This window comes from Daucus carota, chromosome 9 (assembly GCF_001625215.2).
Source record: "Daucus carota subsp. sativus chromosome 9, DH1 v3.0, whole genome shotgun sequence".
NCBI lineage: Eukaryota > Viridiplantae > Streptophyta > Magnoliopsida > Apiales > Apiaceae > Daucus > Daucus carota.
This window is the reverse complement of record NC_030389.2, coordinates 17,804,789-17,823,412: the sequence shown is the minus strand read 5'-3', so window position 1 is coordinate 17,823,412 and position 18,624 is coordinate 17,804,789. Positions and strand designations below refer to the sequence as shown.

Here is an 18,624-nt window from a genome sequence, read left to right as displayed (position 1 = left end):
AGTCAACAATCTGTTAGAAGAATGGGAGCTAATTGTCTGTATCTGAGCTCTGGGTGCTTCGGAACAAGGTAAAGCGCAGCTCCAACCTGAACGAACTCCTTCGTGACAAACTGCTGGAATGTGCTGTATTCAACAGTCCTCAGGTTGTCAGGAATCCGTACTGTGTTAAGTTCGTTCACAAGGAGATCTTCAGCACTGTCTATCTCAACGAAGAAGCCTTGCCAAAGTATCCCGCTAAGCAACTTGCTCTTGCCTCCACTCTTTTAAGAACCAAGGGCTTCGCTTCTAAAGCTAAGTCTGATGCTGATGATGTGATTCTTGCTTACTGCACTCGAAAGAATGTTGCTCAGTACTTTCGAAGGATGAAAAATGTTACAAAATCTCAGCCATCAGACTTCCGCGAAGACCCTGTGGAATTAGAAGTACTACACCAACTGGCTCTGGCAAGGGAACGAAAGAAGCATGGTGAATCCACTACATCTGAAGTGCCAACCAGGGAAGAACCGTCAACTCCTATCCTTCACACTTCTGATATCGAAGAAGGAGAAGTTGATCTTTAGATTCATTAGGGATTTGTAATATATGTTCAATAAGAACATCCTTTTGTAATCTAATGTAATGTTTTGAATTCTGGTGAATGTTTAATGAAATACCAGAAACTTTTTGCTATTTACAATTCATGTATAATCCTTTGTCTTATCAGTTAGTTGAGTTATCCTCTCGATAGTTTGCATGTTATGTTAACAAACAAATAGGGGGAGATTGAAAGGCATATGTTTAGCCTGTTTGTAATTAAAGAGGTACAAACTCAACTTTGATAAGAAAGCAAGGTAAATAGCAAGTACTGATGAAGGAATCCGTGCGAAGAACGTCAAGTGATTTATTGAAATTATATGTCTGGAGAATTTTAGGATGCTGCTGCACACCACTGGAAGAAGTTCATTAATATGTTCAAGCCTCAGTGTACAAATAATCTTTTGTAGCACGTCCAGAAGTCCAGAAGGTATAAAGTTTTAATACTTTATTTATTCAGAAGATTCCATACTATTGTTACTTATGAAGAAGAACTACGAAGACATAGACTCGACGAACAAGCCTCGTTTCAAATGTTTATTTGATAAAGAATATTTAATTCAGCTAGATACAGATGAACCAGACAGTATATTTGTGTGTCAGCTACTCAGATTAAGTGTTCTGCATCAACTACAAGTGGCCGTTCGATCAAGACAAATATCTACAAAGTTAATCAAGCCTGAAGTCTCTGCTGATGAAGAAATACAATTTTATAAGTATTTATTTAATTATCTCACTAATCAAAATAATTAAATTAGTTGTATAATTTATTTATTAAATTGATTCACCTTCGAATTAATTTAATTTATGAATTTATATAATTAATATAATTAAGTGAGCAATTATCTAATATTTATATAATTGTGTTAAACGATTTTTGCATTAAAAGACTCGGTATGACATTATCAGATAATGTCATACCGTGCCCTTGTATGCGACATTCCTTGAAATGACTTGAAAAAGTCATTCTGATGACATTTCAGTGTATATTTCATTCGGTATGACTTTCTGATTAAAAGTCATACCGCTTGCATTCATCAGACTTACACTGGTATGACATAATAATGTCATACCGTGTCTCTGATTCAGGCATTCTCTGATTGTGTGTATGACTTGCTTATAAATGACTTAAAAAGTCATACAAAGCTCAACCGAATGACTTTCTTTGGTTATGTCATGCCAAATGAAGAGTAGTGACCAAGAAATTAAGTCATACCGCCCCTGGCAGTATGACATTCCATTTAAATGTCATTCCTTCTTTGTTTTATGGCATGGCTTTGTGTAATAATGTCATATCTTCCATTGTAATGTCATTCCTAAGCTAGAAAGTCATTCCTTTCTTTGTCATACCTAGATCCAAGTGATTTGCCTATAAATATGGCTTCACTTCTTCATTTGTAGGTGTTCAAGCATTGTAAAAGCTTTCAAGTTGTTTGTAACTTGCAATTGTTAGATTCACAGTTTTCTGTGCTTTGATCACTCGGTTGTTTTAATCACTAAACTAGAATACATCCTGTCGAATTTATTCTACGAACTTTAGTGGACATTAAAACGAACCTTATTAATTATATAACGACTTAAAACATTGTTATATTAATTAATTAAAATCTGATTAACAAGTTTAATTCAAATCAGATTATTCCGCCGCGATTTTAGTGACGATTGTATTCAACCCCCCTTCTACAATCGTTTCAGGACCCTAACAGTTAATCTCAATATAAATATATTCAATATTATTGCTCTTGTGAAGACAAAAAATTTCCAATACTCACAGTAATGCAAATCAACAATCTTTGATATTCTTAGTTGCAGAAATCAAATAAGACAATGTATTGAAAAATAGTATCAATGCAAAAATTTGAAAGGACAATAGTGCCATTAAAATTATTCAAATATCTTAATCTACATAATAAATGGGTTAAATATCAAAGTGTTCACTGAAGTGGAGGTCATATATCATTTTGCTCACTGATCTTAACGACATATCATTTCAATCATTAAAGTCACAATAAATATCAATCAAGTACCTCCAAATTATAGTTCAAGGAGTAAAAATATTATTTATAAAGTTTAACACTTTATTTTTGAATACTAACAGAACCAAGTACAAGGTTATAACTTCTAGTATTTATAATAATATATTTAGATTTTATATAGTTTCTTTACTATTTATTTTTAGTATATATTTATTTTTTCTTTTAATTATAAATAAATAGTAAACAAAATTGATAAAATCTAAATATATTGTTATAATTACTAGAAATCATAACCTTTTACTTTGATTATGGTAACATTCAAGAACAATGTGTAACTCTATAAATAATATTTTTACTTCTTGAACTAAAATTTTGAAGTACTTGATTGATATTTATCATGACTTTAATGATTGAAATGATATTCTGTTGGGATAAGTGAGCCAAGTGATATATGACCTCCACTTGAGTGACCGCTTTAATATTTAACCCTATAATAAATAAATTAGTTTAATAATATTTAAAGATGATTGAATATAATTTGTTTACATATATAATTATGAAAATTAAAATAAAAAGACTCGTAAATAATACAATACAATAGTTTAGTTCACTCAAACTAAAACAGAAAACATAAGATAAGAGGACAAGATGTAAGTTATCTAATAAGATTTTTTAAGTAAACTCAAAAGTCTCTATAGTATAAAGATTATGACGTTAAACATTAAATATAACTAAAAGAGCAAAGAGGTTTGATTCCCTTTGTCTAACAATCACTTTTTAGTTATGTGTCTATGGATTCTAATCTTATTAATAATGATGACCATGCATAAAAATTTACACTAATCATATCTCCCGACTAGTTAAAAATAGTTGTTAGTATGTGCACATGATCACACACTAGAAAGACCTTAAAAATAACATTATTCTAGATTCTGTTCTGCATTCTATTCTGAATTTATAATATTTCTTATTAATAATTTGGATGAGTTTGGATGTTAGATTTACTATATTAAGTTTAATTGGCGTTTAACTATAGTATTATAATCTTAACAAATCATTTTTTTATGAAAGATAAAGTGTTATGATAGTGTTTTATATTGTTATTTTTAAAGTATTCTTTGTGGAATGCAATCCATATATACACACACACATATCCACACACATTTACTTTACGTGTACATTAAATTAATATATGATATCTGTGTGTATCAATCGATTACTTTTTAGTTGGCAAGGACATTTAAATTTTGTTCACATTTGTATCATGTCACTCGAGACGGGATACATAATCGAAAACAATAACAATATGTCACAAAATTGACTTTTTATAACCATTATGTTTGTGAATTTGTTGAAATTAAACCTTATTTTCAAATGTACTTTTTAAAATGTTCAGATTCAAATAAATATACACATTTAATTATTTATATATTTGATTTTCACGGGAAAAAAATCTCATGTATATAATAGATATGGATTAGATTTAAGAGGATTAAAATAGTTTGTTTCAAGTGCAAAGTATACACAATAAATGAGAAATTTCTTCCCATTCTATCTGTTACATGCGTCACTATTTAGTCGAGAGTCTTACAGCTCAAATCTACATTGACTTTTAATTCTCTCTACAGCTGAAATCCTAATTATCTCTACAGCTGAAATCTACCTTGGCTTTTAATTCTTTCTACAACTGAAATCTACATTGGCTTTTAATTCTCTCTACAACTGAAATCTACATTGGCTTTTAATTCTCTCTACAACTGAAATCTACCTTGGTTTTTAATGCTCTCGGCTTTTCATCACAATCTATAGTATTTTCAAACTCACATCACTTTAGCAGAATCGTAATAAACTCGAAAACTAAGGGCAACTAGACTAAGCAAGCAGCTCAGAAAGTGTACAAAAGGACCCCCACCCCCTCAAGTTCTAACCAACGAAAAACATTTTATACTTTAAGATATTTGATATACCTCGAGCTAGTTCAGCTATTTAAATACCGGTGTACAATATTAAACTAGTGGTTTTCTAGCTTGTTTAAGCGGCTGAGATTTAGTGATCATGATCATATTATTACAAATTTTTATGATTCGATTATTGAATTCATAACTATTGATTATGTTTACATGATTGATCATGTTTCCTTATAAGTAAGTATATATATATATATATATATATATATATATCAATTGTATCTGCAAGAAGTTGTGATTATAAGTATAGAGCATATCATCATCAATTATCATGGCCTATAGTATAATAATCTTGTCTGTTTTCAATTATTTGTGGAGTAATTTCTCTTCAAGACATTAGATTTACTTGTCTAACTTTGGGGAGCTCTTGTGTTTTCTTTTTACAGAATATAATCAGATCAGATTATATTTTTGTTTGAAAATAAATTGAACATGGATACAAGTTCATGTATGAATTTTTCAAACTTGGCTTTCGGGGACCTGAACAGGACTAATCCTTGTATCAAATATGTGGATTCAGATGGTACCTCATCTACAACTGTCAGAATTATCATCTTGTCAAACATGTTGCCCCTTCATGCACAGAAGTATGGGAAAACAGAGGGCTTTAGCTTTATATACGATGAATCACCTCTATGGCAACTAAAAGATGGATTTTCACCTGATACAATGGTTTTTTATGTTGGTTCACTAAATGCCGATATAGATGTTAATGTACAGGAGGAGGTTGTTGAGAGACTGATGGATGATTTCAATTGCGTTCACACTTTTTTTGCGAATGAACTCTTCTCTGAATTCTATCATGATTTCTGCAAGCACCATCTATGGCCTATATTCCATTACATGCTCCCAATGTGCGGAAAGCATGGTGACCAATTTGATCAGGGACTGTGGCAGGCTTATATCTCTGCAAATAAAATATTAGAAGTGGCAAATCCCGAGATTAATTATATTTTGATTCATGACTATCACCTCATGGCGGTCCTTGTGTTCTTGAGAAATAAGCGCTACAGGGCCAAACTCGGATTCTTTCTCCAAAGTCCATTCCTTGCATCTGCAGAGATCTATCGAACACTTCATGTAAGTGCAGACATTCTGAGGATTTTGTTGAACTGCGATCTCATCGGGTTTCATACTTTCGATTTTGCTCGCCACCTCCTCTCATGTTGTAGTAGAATGCTGGGACTGGACTATGAGTCCAAACGAGGACAAATTGGGCTGGATTATAGTGGTCGCACGGTGTATATCAAGATTCTGCCTTTAGGAATTCATTTGGGAAAAGTTGAAAATGTTCTGAATATTCCTTCTACATCAATGAAAGTCAAGGAAATTGAAGGGAAGTTCAAGGGGAAGCATGTAATTGTTGGCGTAGACTACATGAACTTATTCAAGGCAATTAGTCTGAAGTTATTAGCATTTGAACAACTATTGAGGAAGTATGAAAACTTGCGGGATATTGTGGTTCTTGTTCAAATTATCAATCCTGAAAGAAGCTCAGGAGAAGACATCGAGGAAGTGAGAAGGGAGACGTATGGAACTGCTAACTGGATTAATCAGATTAACAAGTGTGCTAATTATTTATGAATATGTTGGATGTTCCCCATCTCCGAGTGGAGGAATCAAAATAAATTCATGGGATATTAGTTCTTTAGCTGAGGCTATGCGTTCTGCGGTCTCCATGGATGATTCTTTAAGGCAATTAAGACATGAGCAGAACTATAGTTACGTTCAGTCTCATGATGTGGCATATTGTGCTCGCAGTTTCCTGCATAGCATCACGAGAGCATGTCTTGATCACTATAATTATCAATGCTGGGGTTTGGGCTTCAGTTTCACATTCAAAGTTGCTCCCCTCTCCCTAGGTTTTCAAAAATTATTTTCTAAAAGCATAGTTCCTGCATATAACAGGACAAATAGAAGGGCAATATTTCTAGACTTTGATGGCGCCCTTGTTCCTCATTCCTAGACCAAGAAAAATCTCAGTAGTGAACTTGTCACTGCTCTTAATTAACACTATGTGTGATGATCCAAAGAACACTGTGTTTATCGTTAGTGGAATAGGTATAAGTTCCTTAACCGAGTGGCTGGCTCCATGTGAAGGTCTAGGACTAGCTACTGAACACGGGTACTTCATAAGGTATTTTTCTTCAAAAACTTCTTAGAGACCTTTTCTAGTGGCACTTCTAATTAAATTGCCTTTGGTTTGCAGGTGGAAGAAAACTTCTGAATGGCAATCCAGTTTGGTTGTGGATCTCGAGTGGAAGGTGGCAGTGGAGCGTATAATGAATCTGTATGCAGAAGCCACGGATGGTTCAACCATCGAAGTCAAAGAAAGTGTTTTGGTTTGGCACCATCAAGATGCAGATCATGATTTTGGATCCTTGTTGGCAAAGGATTTACCGGATCATTTGAAACACGTCATTGCTAATGAACCTGCAGTAGTTGCAAAAGGAAAAAATATTGTTGAGGTTAAACCACAGGTATATATCTCTCGTCTCCCTCTTTCGGTCTTCCCTGTGCATTGTACAGTAATTTACTTAACTAGCAACCTAATATATTTAGGATGCAAGCAAAGGCTTGGTCACAGAAAAGGTAATCGCGACAATGGTTGGCAATGGCGAGATCCCTGATTTCATCCTCTGCATTGGAGATGACAGGTTAGATGAAGACATGTACGACCGTACTTTGAAAATTGTTTCATCTGTGGTGGTCCCTGCTGTTCCGGAAATCTTTTTCTGCACTGTGGAGCAAAAGCCTAGCAAGGCCAAGTACTTTGTTGACGATACTTTTGAAGTTCAGAAGCTACTCCAGTGGCTTGCTAATGTTTCGAGTACGCAGCCAAGCTCCGCTGAAAATCCGCCAAGTATTCCTTGACAACTGACAAGCATAGTGTTCGTGAACATTGGTATAGGAGCATATATAAATGTAATATAGCAAGTTCTTTTTTGTAAAGTCAGCATCAGATCTACTACTATGTATTAATGCTTGTAAATTTGTATTTGGCCAAAAGCAGAACATGTAAATGTATAGCCCACTTTAAATGGATATTTTAAAAAAACAGTCCCAGCATAATAAAGATATTTTATATTAAACCTCATTGAATCAATAATCTTGTTAAATTAATAAAATTTATCATTTTTGAGACTATTAACTCTCAGATAATTTACTATATTGTATAGGTAAACTTACACAAGTTTCATGTTATATTTACTATACGAATTGAGGATGTTATATATCTTTTTCCCATTTAAGAATGGGACTGCATAAGAAATGCTTGTTCAGGAAGTAAAAAAGTTTGGATTTCTAATGCCAACATTAGAACCTTGAGCAATGTCGTACACGCAAATCTTATTCAGGTTTACAAATGCTGGACAAAGGTCTCTAAATACAAACAATACTTCAGAGATCAGATATTCGAAGTAAGACTGACAATATAATATGGTATACTGCATTAGAGAAGCTTGTCGCCTTTACTCTCAATGCTCATGACACTACTGGAACTGTTCCTGACTAGTGAGGCAGCGTCACTGATTCTGTCAACATTGTATCTTTTTTTTTCGACCTGGCCAATATTGTTATATGAACTATCACCTAGTTGTTCAGTCCTATAAGTCTAATCTAACAACATAGTTAAACCGGGCAATATAGGCCCAAAACCATATATCCAGTCCAAACCAAACCATTTATTAAAATTTGGTCCAACAAAAAAATCACACATTTTATTTGGATATGGTTGGTTTTGAAATCATGTTTTTTTATCCAAAATGTGGACCCAATATATGATAACCATATTTAAAAAAAAACACTTTCATACCCCGTATAATTCAATTCATTGCTTACCACTACACTCGTACAATTAAATTCGATCTCTCCTACTTCTCTGCTGGATCCCTGCCTCCACCGACCATATCATCACCGCCGAGAAACGTCTTCTCTCTCTTATCACGTACTCCCTCCCATCCTCCCTCTCTCTGATTTTCGTGTCTTATCTCTTTCATTATTCATGTTTTTATTGTCTCCTTGTTTTACTTGCGGATCAGTTCTGTATAGATACGCTTACGCGATTTGAATTGATTTTCATAGTGTGCCTAATCTGCTTAATGCTATCCTCTAAATCGATTATATTATGTTTAGGACAGATTTAAGCACTTGCTAATTCGAACCCTTACTAGAACAAGGAGTAACCGAACCATCTAACATAAAATACAACGAGACTAAACACCTAAGACGGTAAAAAAGTAGATTTAAAGCAACTACTAAAACATAGCAATTACTGCATCCAACCCGTACATCATACAATAATTTTATTTATAAAAAAAGCTAAAGAATTTCTCCTTCTTTGCTTACACAATCTACGTTAATTACGGCTTTAATTGTTTAATAATTTTCTACGGTGGTGCTTCATCAACAACCCGGTGTGTGCCATAACACTCTGAGTGTTGTGCCATTCCCAGCACCACAATTATTACTAAATGATGGATAGTGGATCCTTAATTGTTGGGTTTGTATGGCCATGGATCTTTTCATCCAGACCACTATATAGACAATTGTTTTGTTTCCTACCAAGCCTATTGTGCATAATTTATTATGTACAGGGGATGCGAATTTTAATATATAATATCAAGAAGTTCAAAAATATTATCTTATAAAAGAATCCTTGGGTGTATTTTTCTTTTTAAGATATACATGTTTATTTTATTTCTTTATTTCTATTTTAAACATATTCTATTTATCATCAGTTTTATAAATTCTACTTCATTACTCTCTCATATACGTACTCCATGAACTTACGTTCATTGTAAAGGAATTTTCAAGTTGTCTCTCATATATATACTCCATCAATTTACATTGGCGGTAAAAGAATTTTCTAAGTTTTTTTCTTGTTTTGTTGCAAGTTGATTAGTTCCATATATGTCCAGGGTTATTATTAAAAACCAGTTATTAAGGTAGGTTTGTCCATGTATGCAGCTGTTTGGATCTTTTGGAGTCTTAAAAATTTTATTATTAAAAAAATATCGATTATTAAAAAAAATATCCTTCTGTCAGGAGTTGTGAGAATGTTAGGGGGATATCATAGTTTAGCTCCAGACATTTTTGTTCCACTCATATTAATAATAATTAGTCATTTATTTGTCTATATCCTTTGCCAAAGAATTGGGACAAAATTTGGGGGGTAACATTACTCTTAGTATATGCATTATTCTTATAACAAAAAATACATTAATTGATGTATTCACAACACCCAAAAACATATTGACCATATTTATTAACGCTAATATAATATTCTTATATTCACATTTTAATTTTTCTTTTTCCATTCCTCGAGAATTTTCTTGACAACTTATTCACAATTGCTTCCGGTTTATGGTGAAAAGTAGTTTCATATTCTTTTCAAGGAATCATGAAGAAAAGAAACTTTTTTCAAGGGATAACCTTTTGTATTTAAAAGGATAAATCACATCGTCATATTCTAGTGCATTCATCATAAAAGTTACAATCTTCAATGTCCTAACCTCACAACATGACCTAACATTTACTTAACCTTAAAGAAGTTCAAACAAATACAATTTTAATAAATAATAGGGATGACCACTTGTTACTTTTTTAAAAGAAAAATATTTAATTAATTGAATAAAGGATAAAACAAACTCAATTCAAACCCTTACTAGAACAAAGATTAATCAAACCAGACTAACATAAAATGTAATGAGACTAAACACCTAAGACCGCAATAAATTAGATTTAAGGCAACTACTAAAATCTAGCAATTACTACATCCAACCAGTACATCAAACAATAAGTTTACTTGAAAAATAAGCTAAAACTTTCTCCTTGTTTGCACTCTGGAGTATCATTTATGGAGTTTCAATTAATCCCTATGGTGGCCTTCTCCTGCATCATTTTGCACTCTAATTAAATACCACTTATAGAGCAAAACCTCATTCCTTAGGAAGTGGAAAAATTTATGCCCTGATGCTTTCATGGTCGTTCCGATACTTGTTTTATACTTTTAACTGCCATCTGTGGTGCATCATATTAAACATTGGGCAACAACATCCCAGTCATGGTAGACAGTCAAAGTGTGAAGGTATATAACTTCCACCCACCTGCTCCAAGGCTTCTTATGCCGCCTTCCCCAGCCTCATCTTGTACATCTTTGGCTCTAGTTGTTCAATAATTATTTTCTATGGTGGTGCTTCATCAACAACCTACTATGTGCCATAACACTATGAGTGTATGTGTGTGTATGTTATGCTTGTGAATATAATTAACTTTCCTTACTTATTGTTAATGATGATATTGTTATTATTGTAGGATTGTATCTTTAATATACTATCCTGATAAAATGATTAGAAAAGAAAGCCATGTACTTCAGATTAATCCCAACATAGATTATTTCAAGATCTCTGACAGTCTCCTTCTAACCGGCCCTCATTTTTATACGGAAATTATTGTGGGAACTTGTTGGGGTTGTGTTATTATGAATTTCTCCAGCGTCTTGCACACAAAAACACAAAAACCATGGTTAATGTGGCTTACTTATAAACTTATAGAAATTTTTTTGATGTGTCTTTCACTTGCCATACTCTCAAACCTACGACCAGATCTAGTTTTTGGTACGTACAACCAGAATCAAAATGAGAGAAATTTATAAAAATTTATTTTATATTATTTCTCTTATTCATAGGGTGACTCCACAAATAGGCGATCTAAAAGAACACAAGTCACTCAGGACTCATCAAAGCTTGCAATAAAATCTATTCCGTTGATTCATACAACTGTTGGTGTTGGTCATTATGATCATATGCAAGATCTTTTGTTTCAAACGTTAGTAACAATAATGGTGATAGGAATGGCTTGGCTACCACATCACATGCGCAACAATTTTGACCTATTAAGATGCACTCAGAGTGTCATGGCATAAAGCGGGTTGTTGATGAAGTACCACCCTAGGAAACTAATATTGAACAACTGGCATTAAGATCGAGGTACAAAATGAAGTAGGGGAAGACTTGGAAAGAAGCCCTTGAAGCGGGTGGGAAGAAGTTATGTGCACACCTTGTTTATCTCCCGTGATCGGGATGTTGTTGCATAAGGATCAATTAATGCACCACAAAAAGCCTCTAAAAGTGTAAAACAAGTTAAGGAAATACGGTGAAAGAAACTGGACACGTATCTTTCCACTCCCCAAGGATCAGTTGTTGCTCTACAAGTGGCACTTAAGAGTGCAAAATTAGGCATGGGAAGGCCACTAAAGAATCTCGGCTCAAATGTTCGCTACTCTGCATGGATTAATTGAAACTCCAAAAAACGTACTTAGGAGGGCAAAAGGAGGGGGAAATGCCATAGAAGAAATCGTAATAACATAGATTTTGAAGCAAACATGTTCTAAACCTTAGAGAAGCTCAAACTTTTAAAATTATACAAACTTAAAAATATTAGGGTATAACACCATGTTATTTTTTCAAAAGCAAATATTTATCTAATTAGAAAAAGGATAAAGCAAACTCAATTTAAACCTTTATTAGAACAAGGAGTAACCGCACCAGACTAGCATCAAATGCAATATGACTAAATACCTAAGACCCTATTAAATTAGATTTAAAGTGACTACCAAATTTAAGCAATTACTCCATCCTCGTACACCATACTATAAGTTCATTAAAAAATAAGCTAAAACTTTCTCCTTGTTTACTTACACTACCTACGTTAGTTACAGCTTCTTTTATAACATTTTTCTACCTCTTTTTTCCCTTCCCAGTACCAGTTATGGAGCTTCAATTAATCCATACGAGTAGCATATTCGTGCCCATATTCTTTGGCGGCCATCCCCTACCTTATTTTGCACTCTAATTACGTGCCACTTGTAGAGAAAAACCTCATCTTTGGAGAGTAGAAACATTCGTGCCCCAATTCTTTCTTGCTCTTACCCTAACTTATTTTACACTTTTAAGTGCCATTTTTGGTGAATCAATTAATTATTAGGTAGCAACAACATCATGATCATAGGAGATAGAGAAGGTATTCACGTACATGACTTCTTCCCACCTATTCCAAGGGCTTCTTGTGTGGCCTTCCCATATACCATTTTGTACCTTTTGGCGCTAGTTGTTCAATAATAGTTTCCTGGGGTGGTGCTTCATCAACAACCCACTATGTGCCATAACACTCTCAGTGTGTCTCAATGTCTCTCATGGCATAGAGCAGGTTGTTGAGGAAGCACCATCCTAGGAAACTATTATTGAACAAGTGGCACAAGAGATAGAAAATGAAGCAAAGGAAGGCCACAAAAGATGCCCTTAAAGCTGGTGGGAAGAGGTTATGTGCACACCTTGTTTATCTCCCATGATCACGATGTTGTTGTTGCCTATAGATCAATTGATGCACCACAAAAAGCCTTTAAAAGTGTAAAACAACTCACGGGAATACTTGAAAGAATGAGGGCACGAATATTTCCACTCCTCAAGGATAGGCAGTTTCTCTACAAGTGGCACTAAAGAGTGCAAAACGGGAAGGCCACCAAAGAATCTAGGCACGGATATTGCTACTCCCCAAGGATTAACTGAAACTCCACAAATGTTACTGGGAATTAAGGACAAAAATAAGGCAATAAAATGTCATAGAAGAAGCGGTAATAACATAGATTGTGGAAAGAAACAAGGAACAAGACATTACTTATTTATTTAAAGAAATGTATAGTATGGTGTACTTCATTGATGCAATAATTGTTAAGTTTTAGTGGTTCGAATCTAATATATATTCTTAGGTGTTTAGTCTCATTTCATTTTATTCTATTAGTATGGTTTAGTCATTCCTTGTTCAAGTAAGGGTTTGAATTGAGTATATTTTAACCTTTTAAATAATTAATATGTTCTTTGAAAAATAACCTCGGATTGTTCATATTATATTTTAAGATTCTATTAATTTAAAAGTGGGAACTTCATTAAGGTTTGGGACATGCTTAAAATCTAAACATTTAATTAATTGAATTATATGATATAATGAGTTAAGTAAGTGTTAACTCATGTTGTGATGTTTAGACATTGAAGAAAGTAAATGATGCATGCACTAGAAAAAATAAGGATGTGATTATTGATTTGAAATACAAAACACTATTCCTTGACAAAAGTTCTTCTCTTGAGGGATTTCTGTAAAAAGATAAAGCTACTTTTTATGGCAAAGGTGGAAGCAATTGTGAATGAGCTATCAAGATAATTCTCATGCAAAATAAAAAATAAAATGAGAAAACAACATATTTGTGTTAATTAATATGATCAGTATGTTTTTGCTTGATGTGATACAGTAATGTACTTTTTTCGTATAAGAATATCACATTCAAACATTGATATTTGGATTCAATTCTTTTTCTATTCTAACTCCCTAATTCTTCCATGAACCTCTTAACATTTTGTAAGCCAACAATAAATTCAATAAAGACATTATTCTATATTTGTTTGGGGCTGGGTAAAGGGTGATCCACATCCTTCTTAGAGCAATTTCTTCATTACTTTCCTGCATTTATAGTTTTAGAATAGTAGTAGATGGAATATGATAGGAGGCTTGAGGTTACAATGATTTATTAGAAATTTCTTTATATAATTGACATAAATTAATAATAAATATGGGCGTTAACATACATGAATAAAGGATGTTTTATAGCAACTACATGAATGAGACTATAGCAAAATATAAATTCAAGATTTAAATAAGACTTAAGTTGGAAACATGATTACAATGCATGAACCTCACTATAATTGAAATTTGACAAGGAACTAAAAAAATGTCGAGAATAAGATAATAGATAAAACAAATAAACTAAAAATAATCACTGATATATATATGATACATGCTAACACAATTCCAATAACATAGTACATCAAAAATCAAGTAAATATTAGAATAGACATAGTAAGTGTATATACCATGTGGTTAGCCACATTATTCACGCTCGAAAGTTTAATTTCACAAACAAGTCCTCGTGAAAATCCTCTATATAAGTATAACAATCAATTAGACATATTATTTGCTAAAAAAATATCTAATATTATTTGTCCATCTTCTTTGTCCAATACAAATATTATACAAGTTTCAGTGTTAATATTTATTAGCCCACACAATTTTCATCATTTACCATGCAAATTATGTTGACTTTAAATGAAAACGTACTAGTATTGTTGTATAACCAATGCATGACAATGATAAAAACATGTCACATTTAATATTTCTTAATATGTGTGAGTTGTGTAAATTGGACTATTAAAATGAGAAGGAGGGAGTATGTGTTAAGTGGGTTGGAAGGAGAAGAACATATCTATTCATTAAAAATATTACATAATGTAATATCATATAATCATGAACCCTATCATTTTCTCTCATAATTAGTATAATTCCAACTCACTAAAATCATGTATAAAAACAAATCAACTAGTTAAAAAAGAAGAGTTAATGAAAAAACATCAATAAAAGACTTATATAACAACCATCTTTGGGAGAATTTCACCCTCTAATATGAAACAATAACCATATTTATAGAAAAGTAATACCAAGTCAAATCCATAAAATGCTTAATAATAAGATGATATACATCACAAGATAGATAAAATAATCCTACCTATGTTATTTACACCTTCTTCTATGACATTTTTCTGCTTCTTTTGCCGAGTATCATTTATGGAGTTTCAATTATTCCCTATGGTGTAGCACATCCGTGTCAAGATTCTTCTGTGGCCTTCCCTGCATGGTTTTGCACTCTAATTAAATGCCACTTATAGAGCAAAACCTCATTCCTTAGGGAGTGGAGAAATTCATGCCCGGATTCTTTCATGGTCGTCCCCTTACTTGTTTTACACTTTTAAGTGCCATTAACATCCCAGTCATGGTAGACAGTCAAAGTGTGAAGGTATATAACTTCCACCCACCTGCTCCAAAGGCTTCTTATGCCGCCTTCCCGAGCCTCATCTTGTACATCTTGGCTCTAGTTGTTCAATAATAATTTTCTAGGGTGGTGCTTCATCAACAACCTATACTATGTGCCATAACACTATGAGTGTGTTTCAATGTGTCGAACCTGTTGCACAGGTGATGTTGTAGCCAGGCCATTCCCAGCACCATAATTATTACTAATCATTTGAAACTTCACATAATTGTCGTGTTCATCACCAACAGTAGTAGGAATCAACGGAACAGATGTTAGCACAAGTTTCTCCAGAATCCCCATCGAGTCATTTTGGTTCTATTAGGTCTCCAATTGTAGAGTCATTGTGTGAATCAAGCAATAATATACAATAAATTGTTATAAATTTCTCTCATTTCAATTTTGGTTGTAAGTACAAGGCACCAACCCTCCTACATGCTTGGCGCAGGTATTGGTAGTATGGTTAAGTGAAAGATGCCAGGAAGTTCCTATCATAGTTACCATAAAATGAGCACATTGTTAGAAGAAGAATTCTTGGTAGCATTCATAAAAGGTTTTAATTGTTAGAGATCTTGAAAAAATCATCATGGGACTCCATTAGTCAAGTATAACGTTATCTATTCTAATCATTTTATTGGGATAATATACATTAAAGATTCAAATCCTTGAACATAAAGAATAATTTCTAGACAATCCTGCAAAAATAATAATATCATCACTAACAATAAGTAAGGAAAGAAAGTATTCATAAGAATGAAAAACACATACACACATACACGTAAACAAAATAAAATAAATTTTTAGATTACTTTCATTCCCGAGCACAAACAATAATCTATCTTGGATAATTTGAGAAAGATGAATTATGAATTGGCTTATGCGTGGGGTCATGGTAATTATATACACATAAAAATATAGATCTTGTAGTCTAGTGATACTTCATGCCCATGTTAGTTTAAGTTTTGCAAAAGGTCATGCAATTCAAAATTTAAATTATCTGTTATTTTAATATCTTCAATGAAATAATAAAATGTATATATTTATCTGAAGAATTTAGATGATATTTTTACAAAATTATTATGAAAAAAGATATTAATATTTTGATGTTATCTTATGTCTATGACTAGTTTTGATAATTCTTGTATAAAAACAATCATCAATTAGAATTATCAAGCTACTCATAGACCTAAGATATATCATCTAAATCTCAATATCCTTGTTCATAATAATTTTTCTAAAGTATCATCTAAATTATTCATATAAATTCATATATTTTTATCATTCTACAAAAGATATCTAGATAACAAATAATTTAAATTTGAACTTCACCACCATGTGCAACATTTATTATTAACATGGATATAAAGTTTCATGCCGCTATAGTTTTTATATGTACAAAATTATCATGACCCCTCACATAACTCAATTCATAATTCATGTTTCTCAAATCATTCCAATTTGATTTAACGCTGAAGATAGAAAATTATGTGTGCTCGAGAATGAAGGTAATCTATAAGTTTATTTTATTTTATTTATGTGTGTATGTTATGCTTGTGAATATAATTACCTTTACTTACTTATTGTTAATGATGATATTGTTATTATTGTAGGATTGTATCTTTAATAGTGGGGGAAGTGCTTAGCATTATGCTTAAAGAGGCAGCGTCCAAAGGTATCTTTAGAGGTATATCTTTTACATCAACTTCAGAGCAAATCACACATCTACAATTTGCAGATGATACAGTCATCTTTTTGGATGGCACATTATCATCTGCTAAAGGTGTTAAATCAGTGTTTTCAGTTGCTATCAGGCTTAAAAATTAATTATGAGAAGAGTGAAATATTCGCTTCCAGCTCGGTTAACAATGAGCTCAGCGAGACAGCAGCAGCTATAGGTTGTAAAATTGGGGTGTGACCATTAAAATATCTAGGTTTGCCAATTGGATGTTCTGCAAAAAGAGAAGCATTCTGGGAGCCTCTGATCAAGAAAGTTAAGTTGAAGCTTGCTAAGTGGAAAGCTGATTCTCTGAATCAGGCAGGAAGGTTGACCTTAGTGAAATCAGTGTTGGATAGTCTCCCTTTGTACTGGATGAATTTACATCAAATACCAGCAGCAGTTGTCAAGAAGCTAGAGTGTGTTAGAAGGAATTTTTTGTGGGGACACATGGATCCATTATCTCATAAAAACAGGAAATTACACCTTATAGCTTGGGAGAAGGTTTGTAGATCAAAGAGTCAAGGAGGGTTAGGCATAGTTCCAATAAAAGTGAAGAACCTAGCATTGCTAGGAAAGTGGCATTTTAGGTGGATTAAGGAGAGAAATAGAAGCTGGAATAAGTGGTTAAGGAGCAAGTATATGTGTGATGTTACTAGCAGGTTGCAGGAGGAGAGCAACTTTAAATCACCTTCTGATAGTCTCAGAGCAATAATCAGAGTGGCAAACATTCCAGAATTCAGGGAAGCTATAGCTCATAATAATTTTCAGTGGAGTGTGAGTAATGGTCAGTCCGCATTATTTTGGGAGGACAGCTGGGAAGGAAATAAGCCTTTGAAGGACTGTTTTAGAAGACTTTATTCATTGTCTATATTCAAAAGTATGTCTATCGCCAGTGTACTAGAACAATGGTCACAAGGCATTCCGCTGGAGGATCATATGTTCTGGACGAGGCCACTTAGGAGCTGGGAAGTGGAGGAAGTCATCAAACTAGAGTCAATTGTAAAGAAAATTTCTTTAGGATCTGACAAGGATGTTCTTAAGTGGGCAAACAACAAGAGTATTTATTCAACAAAGCTTGCAACAGAGTTACTTTGGCATAGCAGTCCACGAATTGATTGGAAGTTTGTCTGGAAATTGAAAGTCCTTCAGAAAATCAAGTTGTTTTTGTGGAAGGTTCATCTTGGTATTCTTCCAACCAAATCATTATTGGCTTCCAGAGGAGTCATCTCTAGCGACAATGTAGCATGTTCATTGTGCAGAATGGAGAGGGAAACAGATGTTCATTTGCTTTTGGAATGTGAGCTGTCCAGGCAAGTATGGAATAATATTTCAGCATGGTGGTTTCTAAATTCTCTGTTGCCTAAGGAATTTTCTCTTAAGAGATTGTGGGATCAGTCCAAGAAATTTTCAACTAAGAAGGCAAGGCAGGTTTGGAAAATAGTTGTCAGTGCATCATTGTGGATTCTTTGGTTGGCT

The 18,624-nt window shown here is 33.3% G+C and overlaps 1 pseudogene; it reads left to right on the top strand.

Annotated features, from left to right (window-relative positions):
* Positions 1–4,948: 4,948 nt before the first annotated feature.
* LOC135149449 (probable alpha,alpha-trehalose-phosphate synthase [UDP-forming] 10) lies at positions 4,949–7,390 on the top strand (annotated as a pseudogene).
* The last annotated feature ends 11,234 nt before the right edge of the window (positions 7,391–18,624 follow it).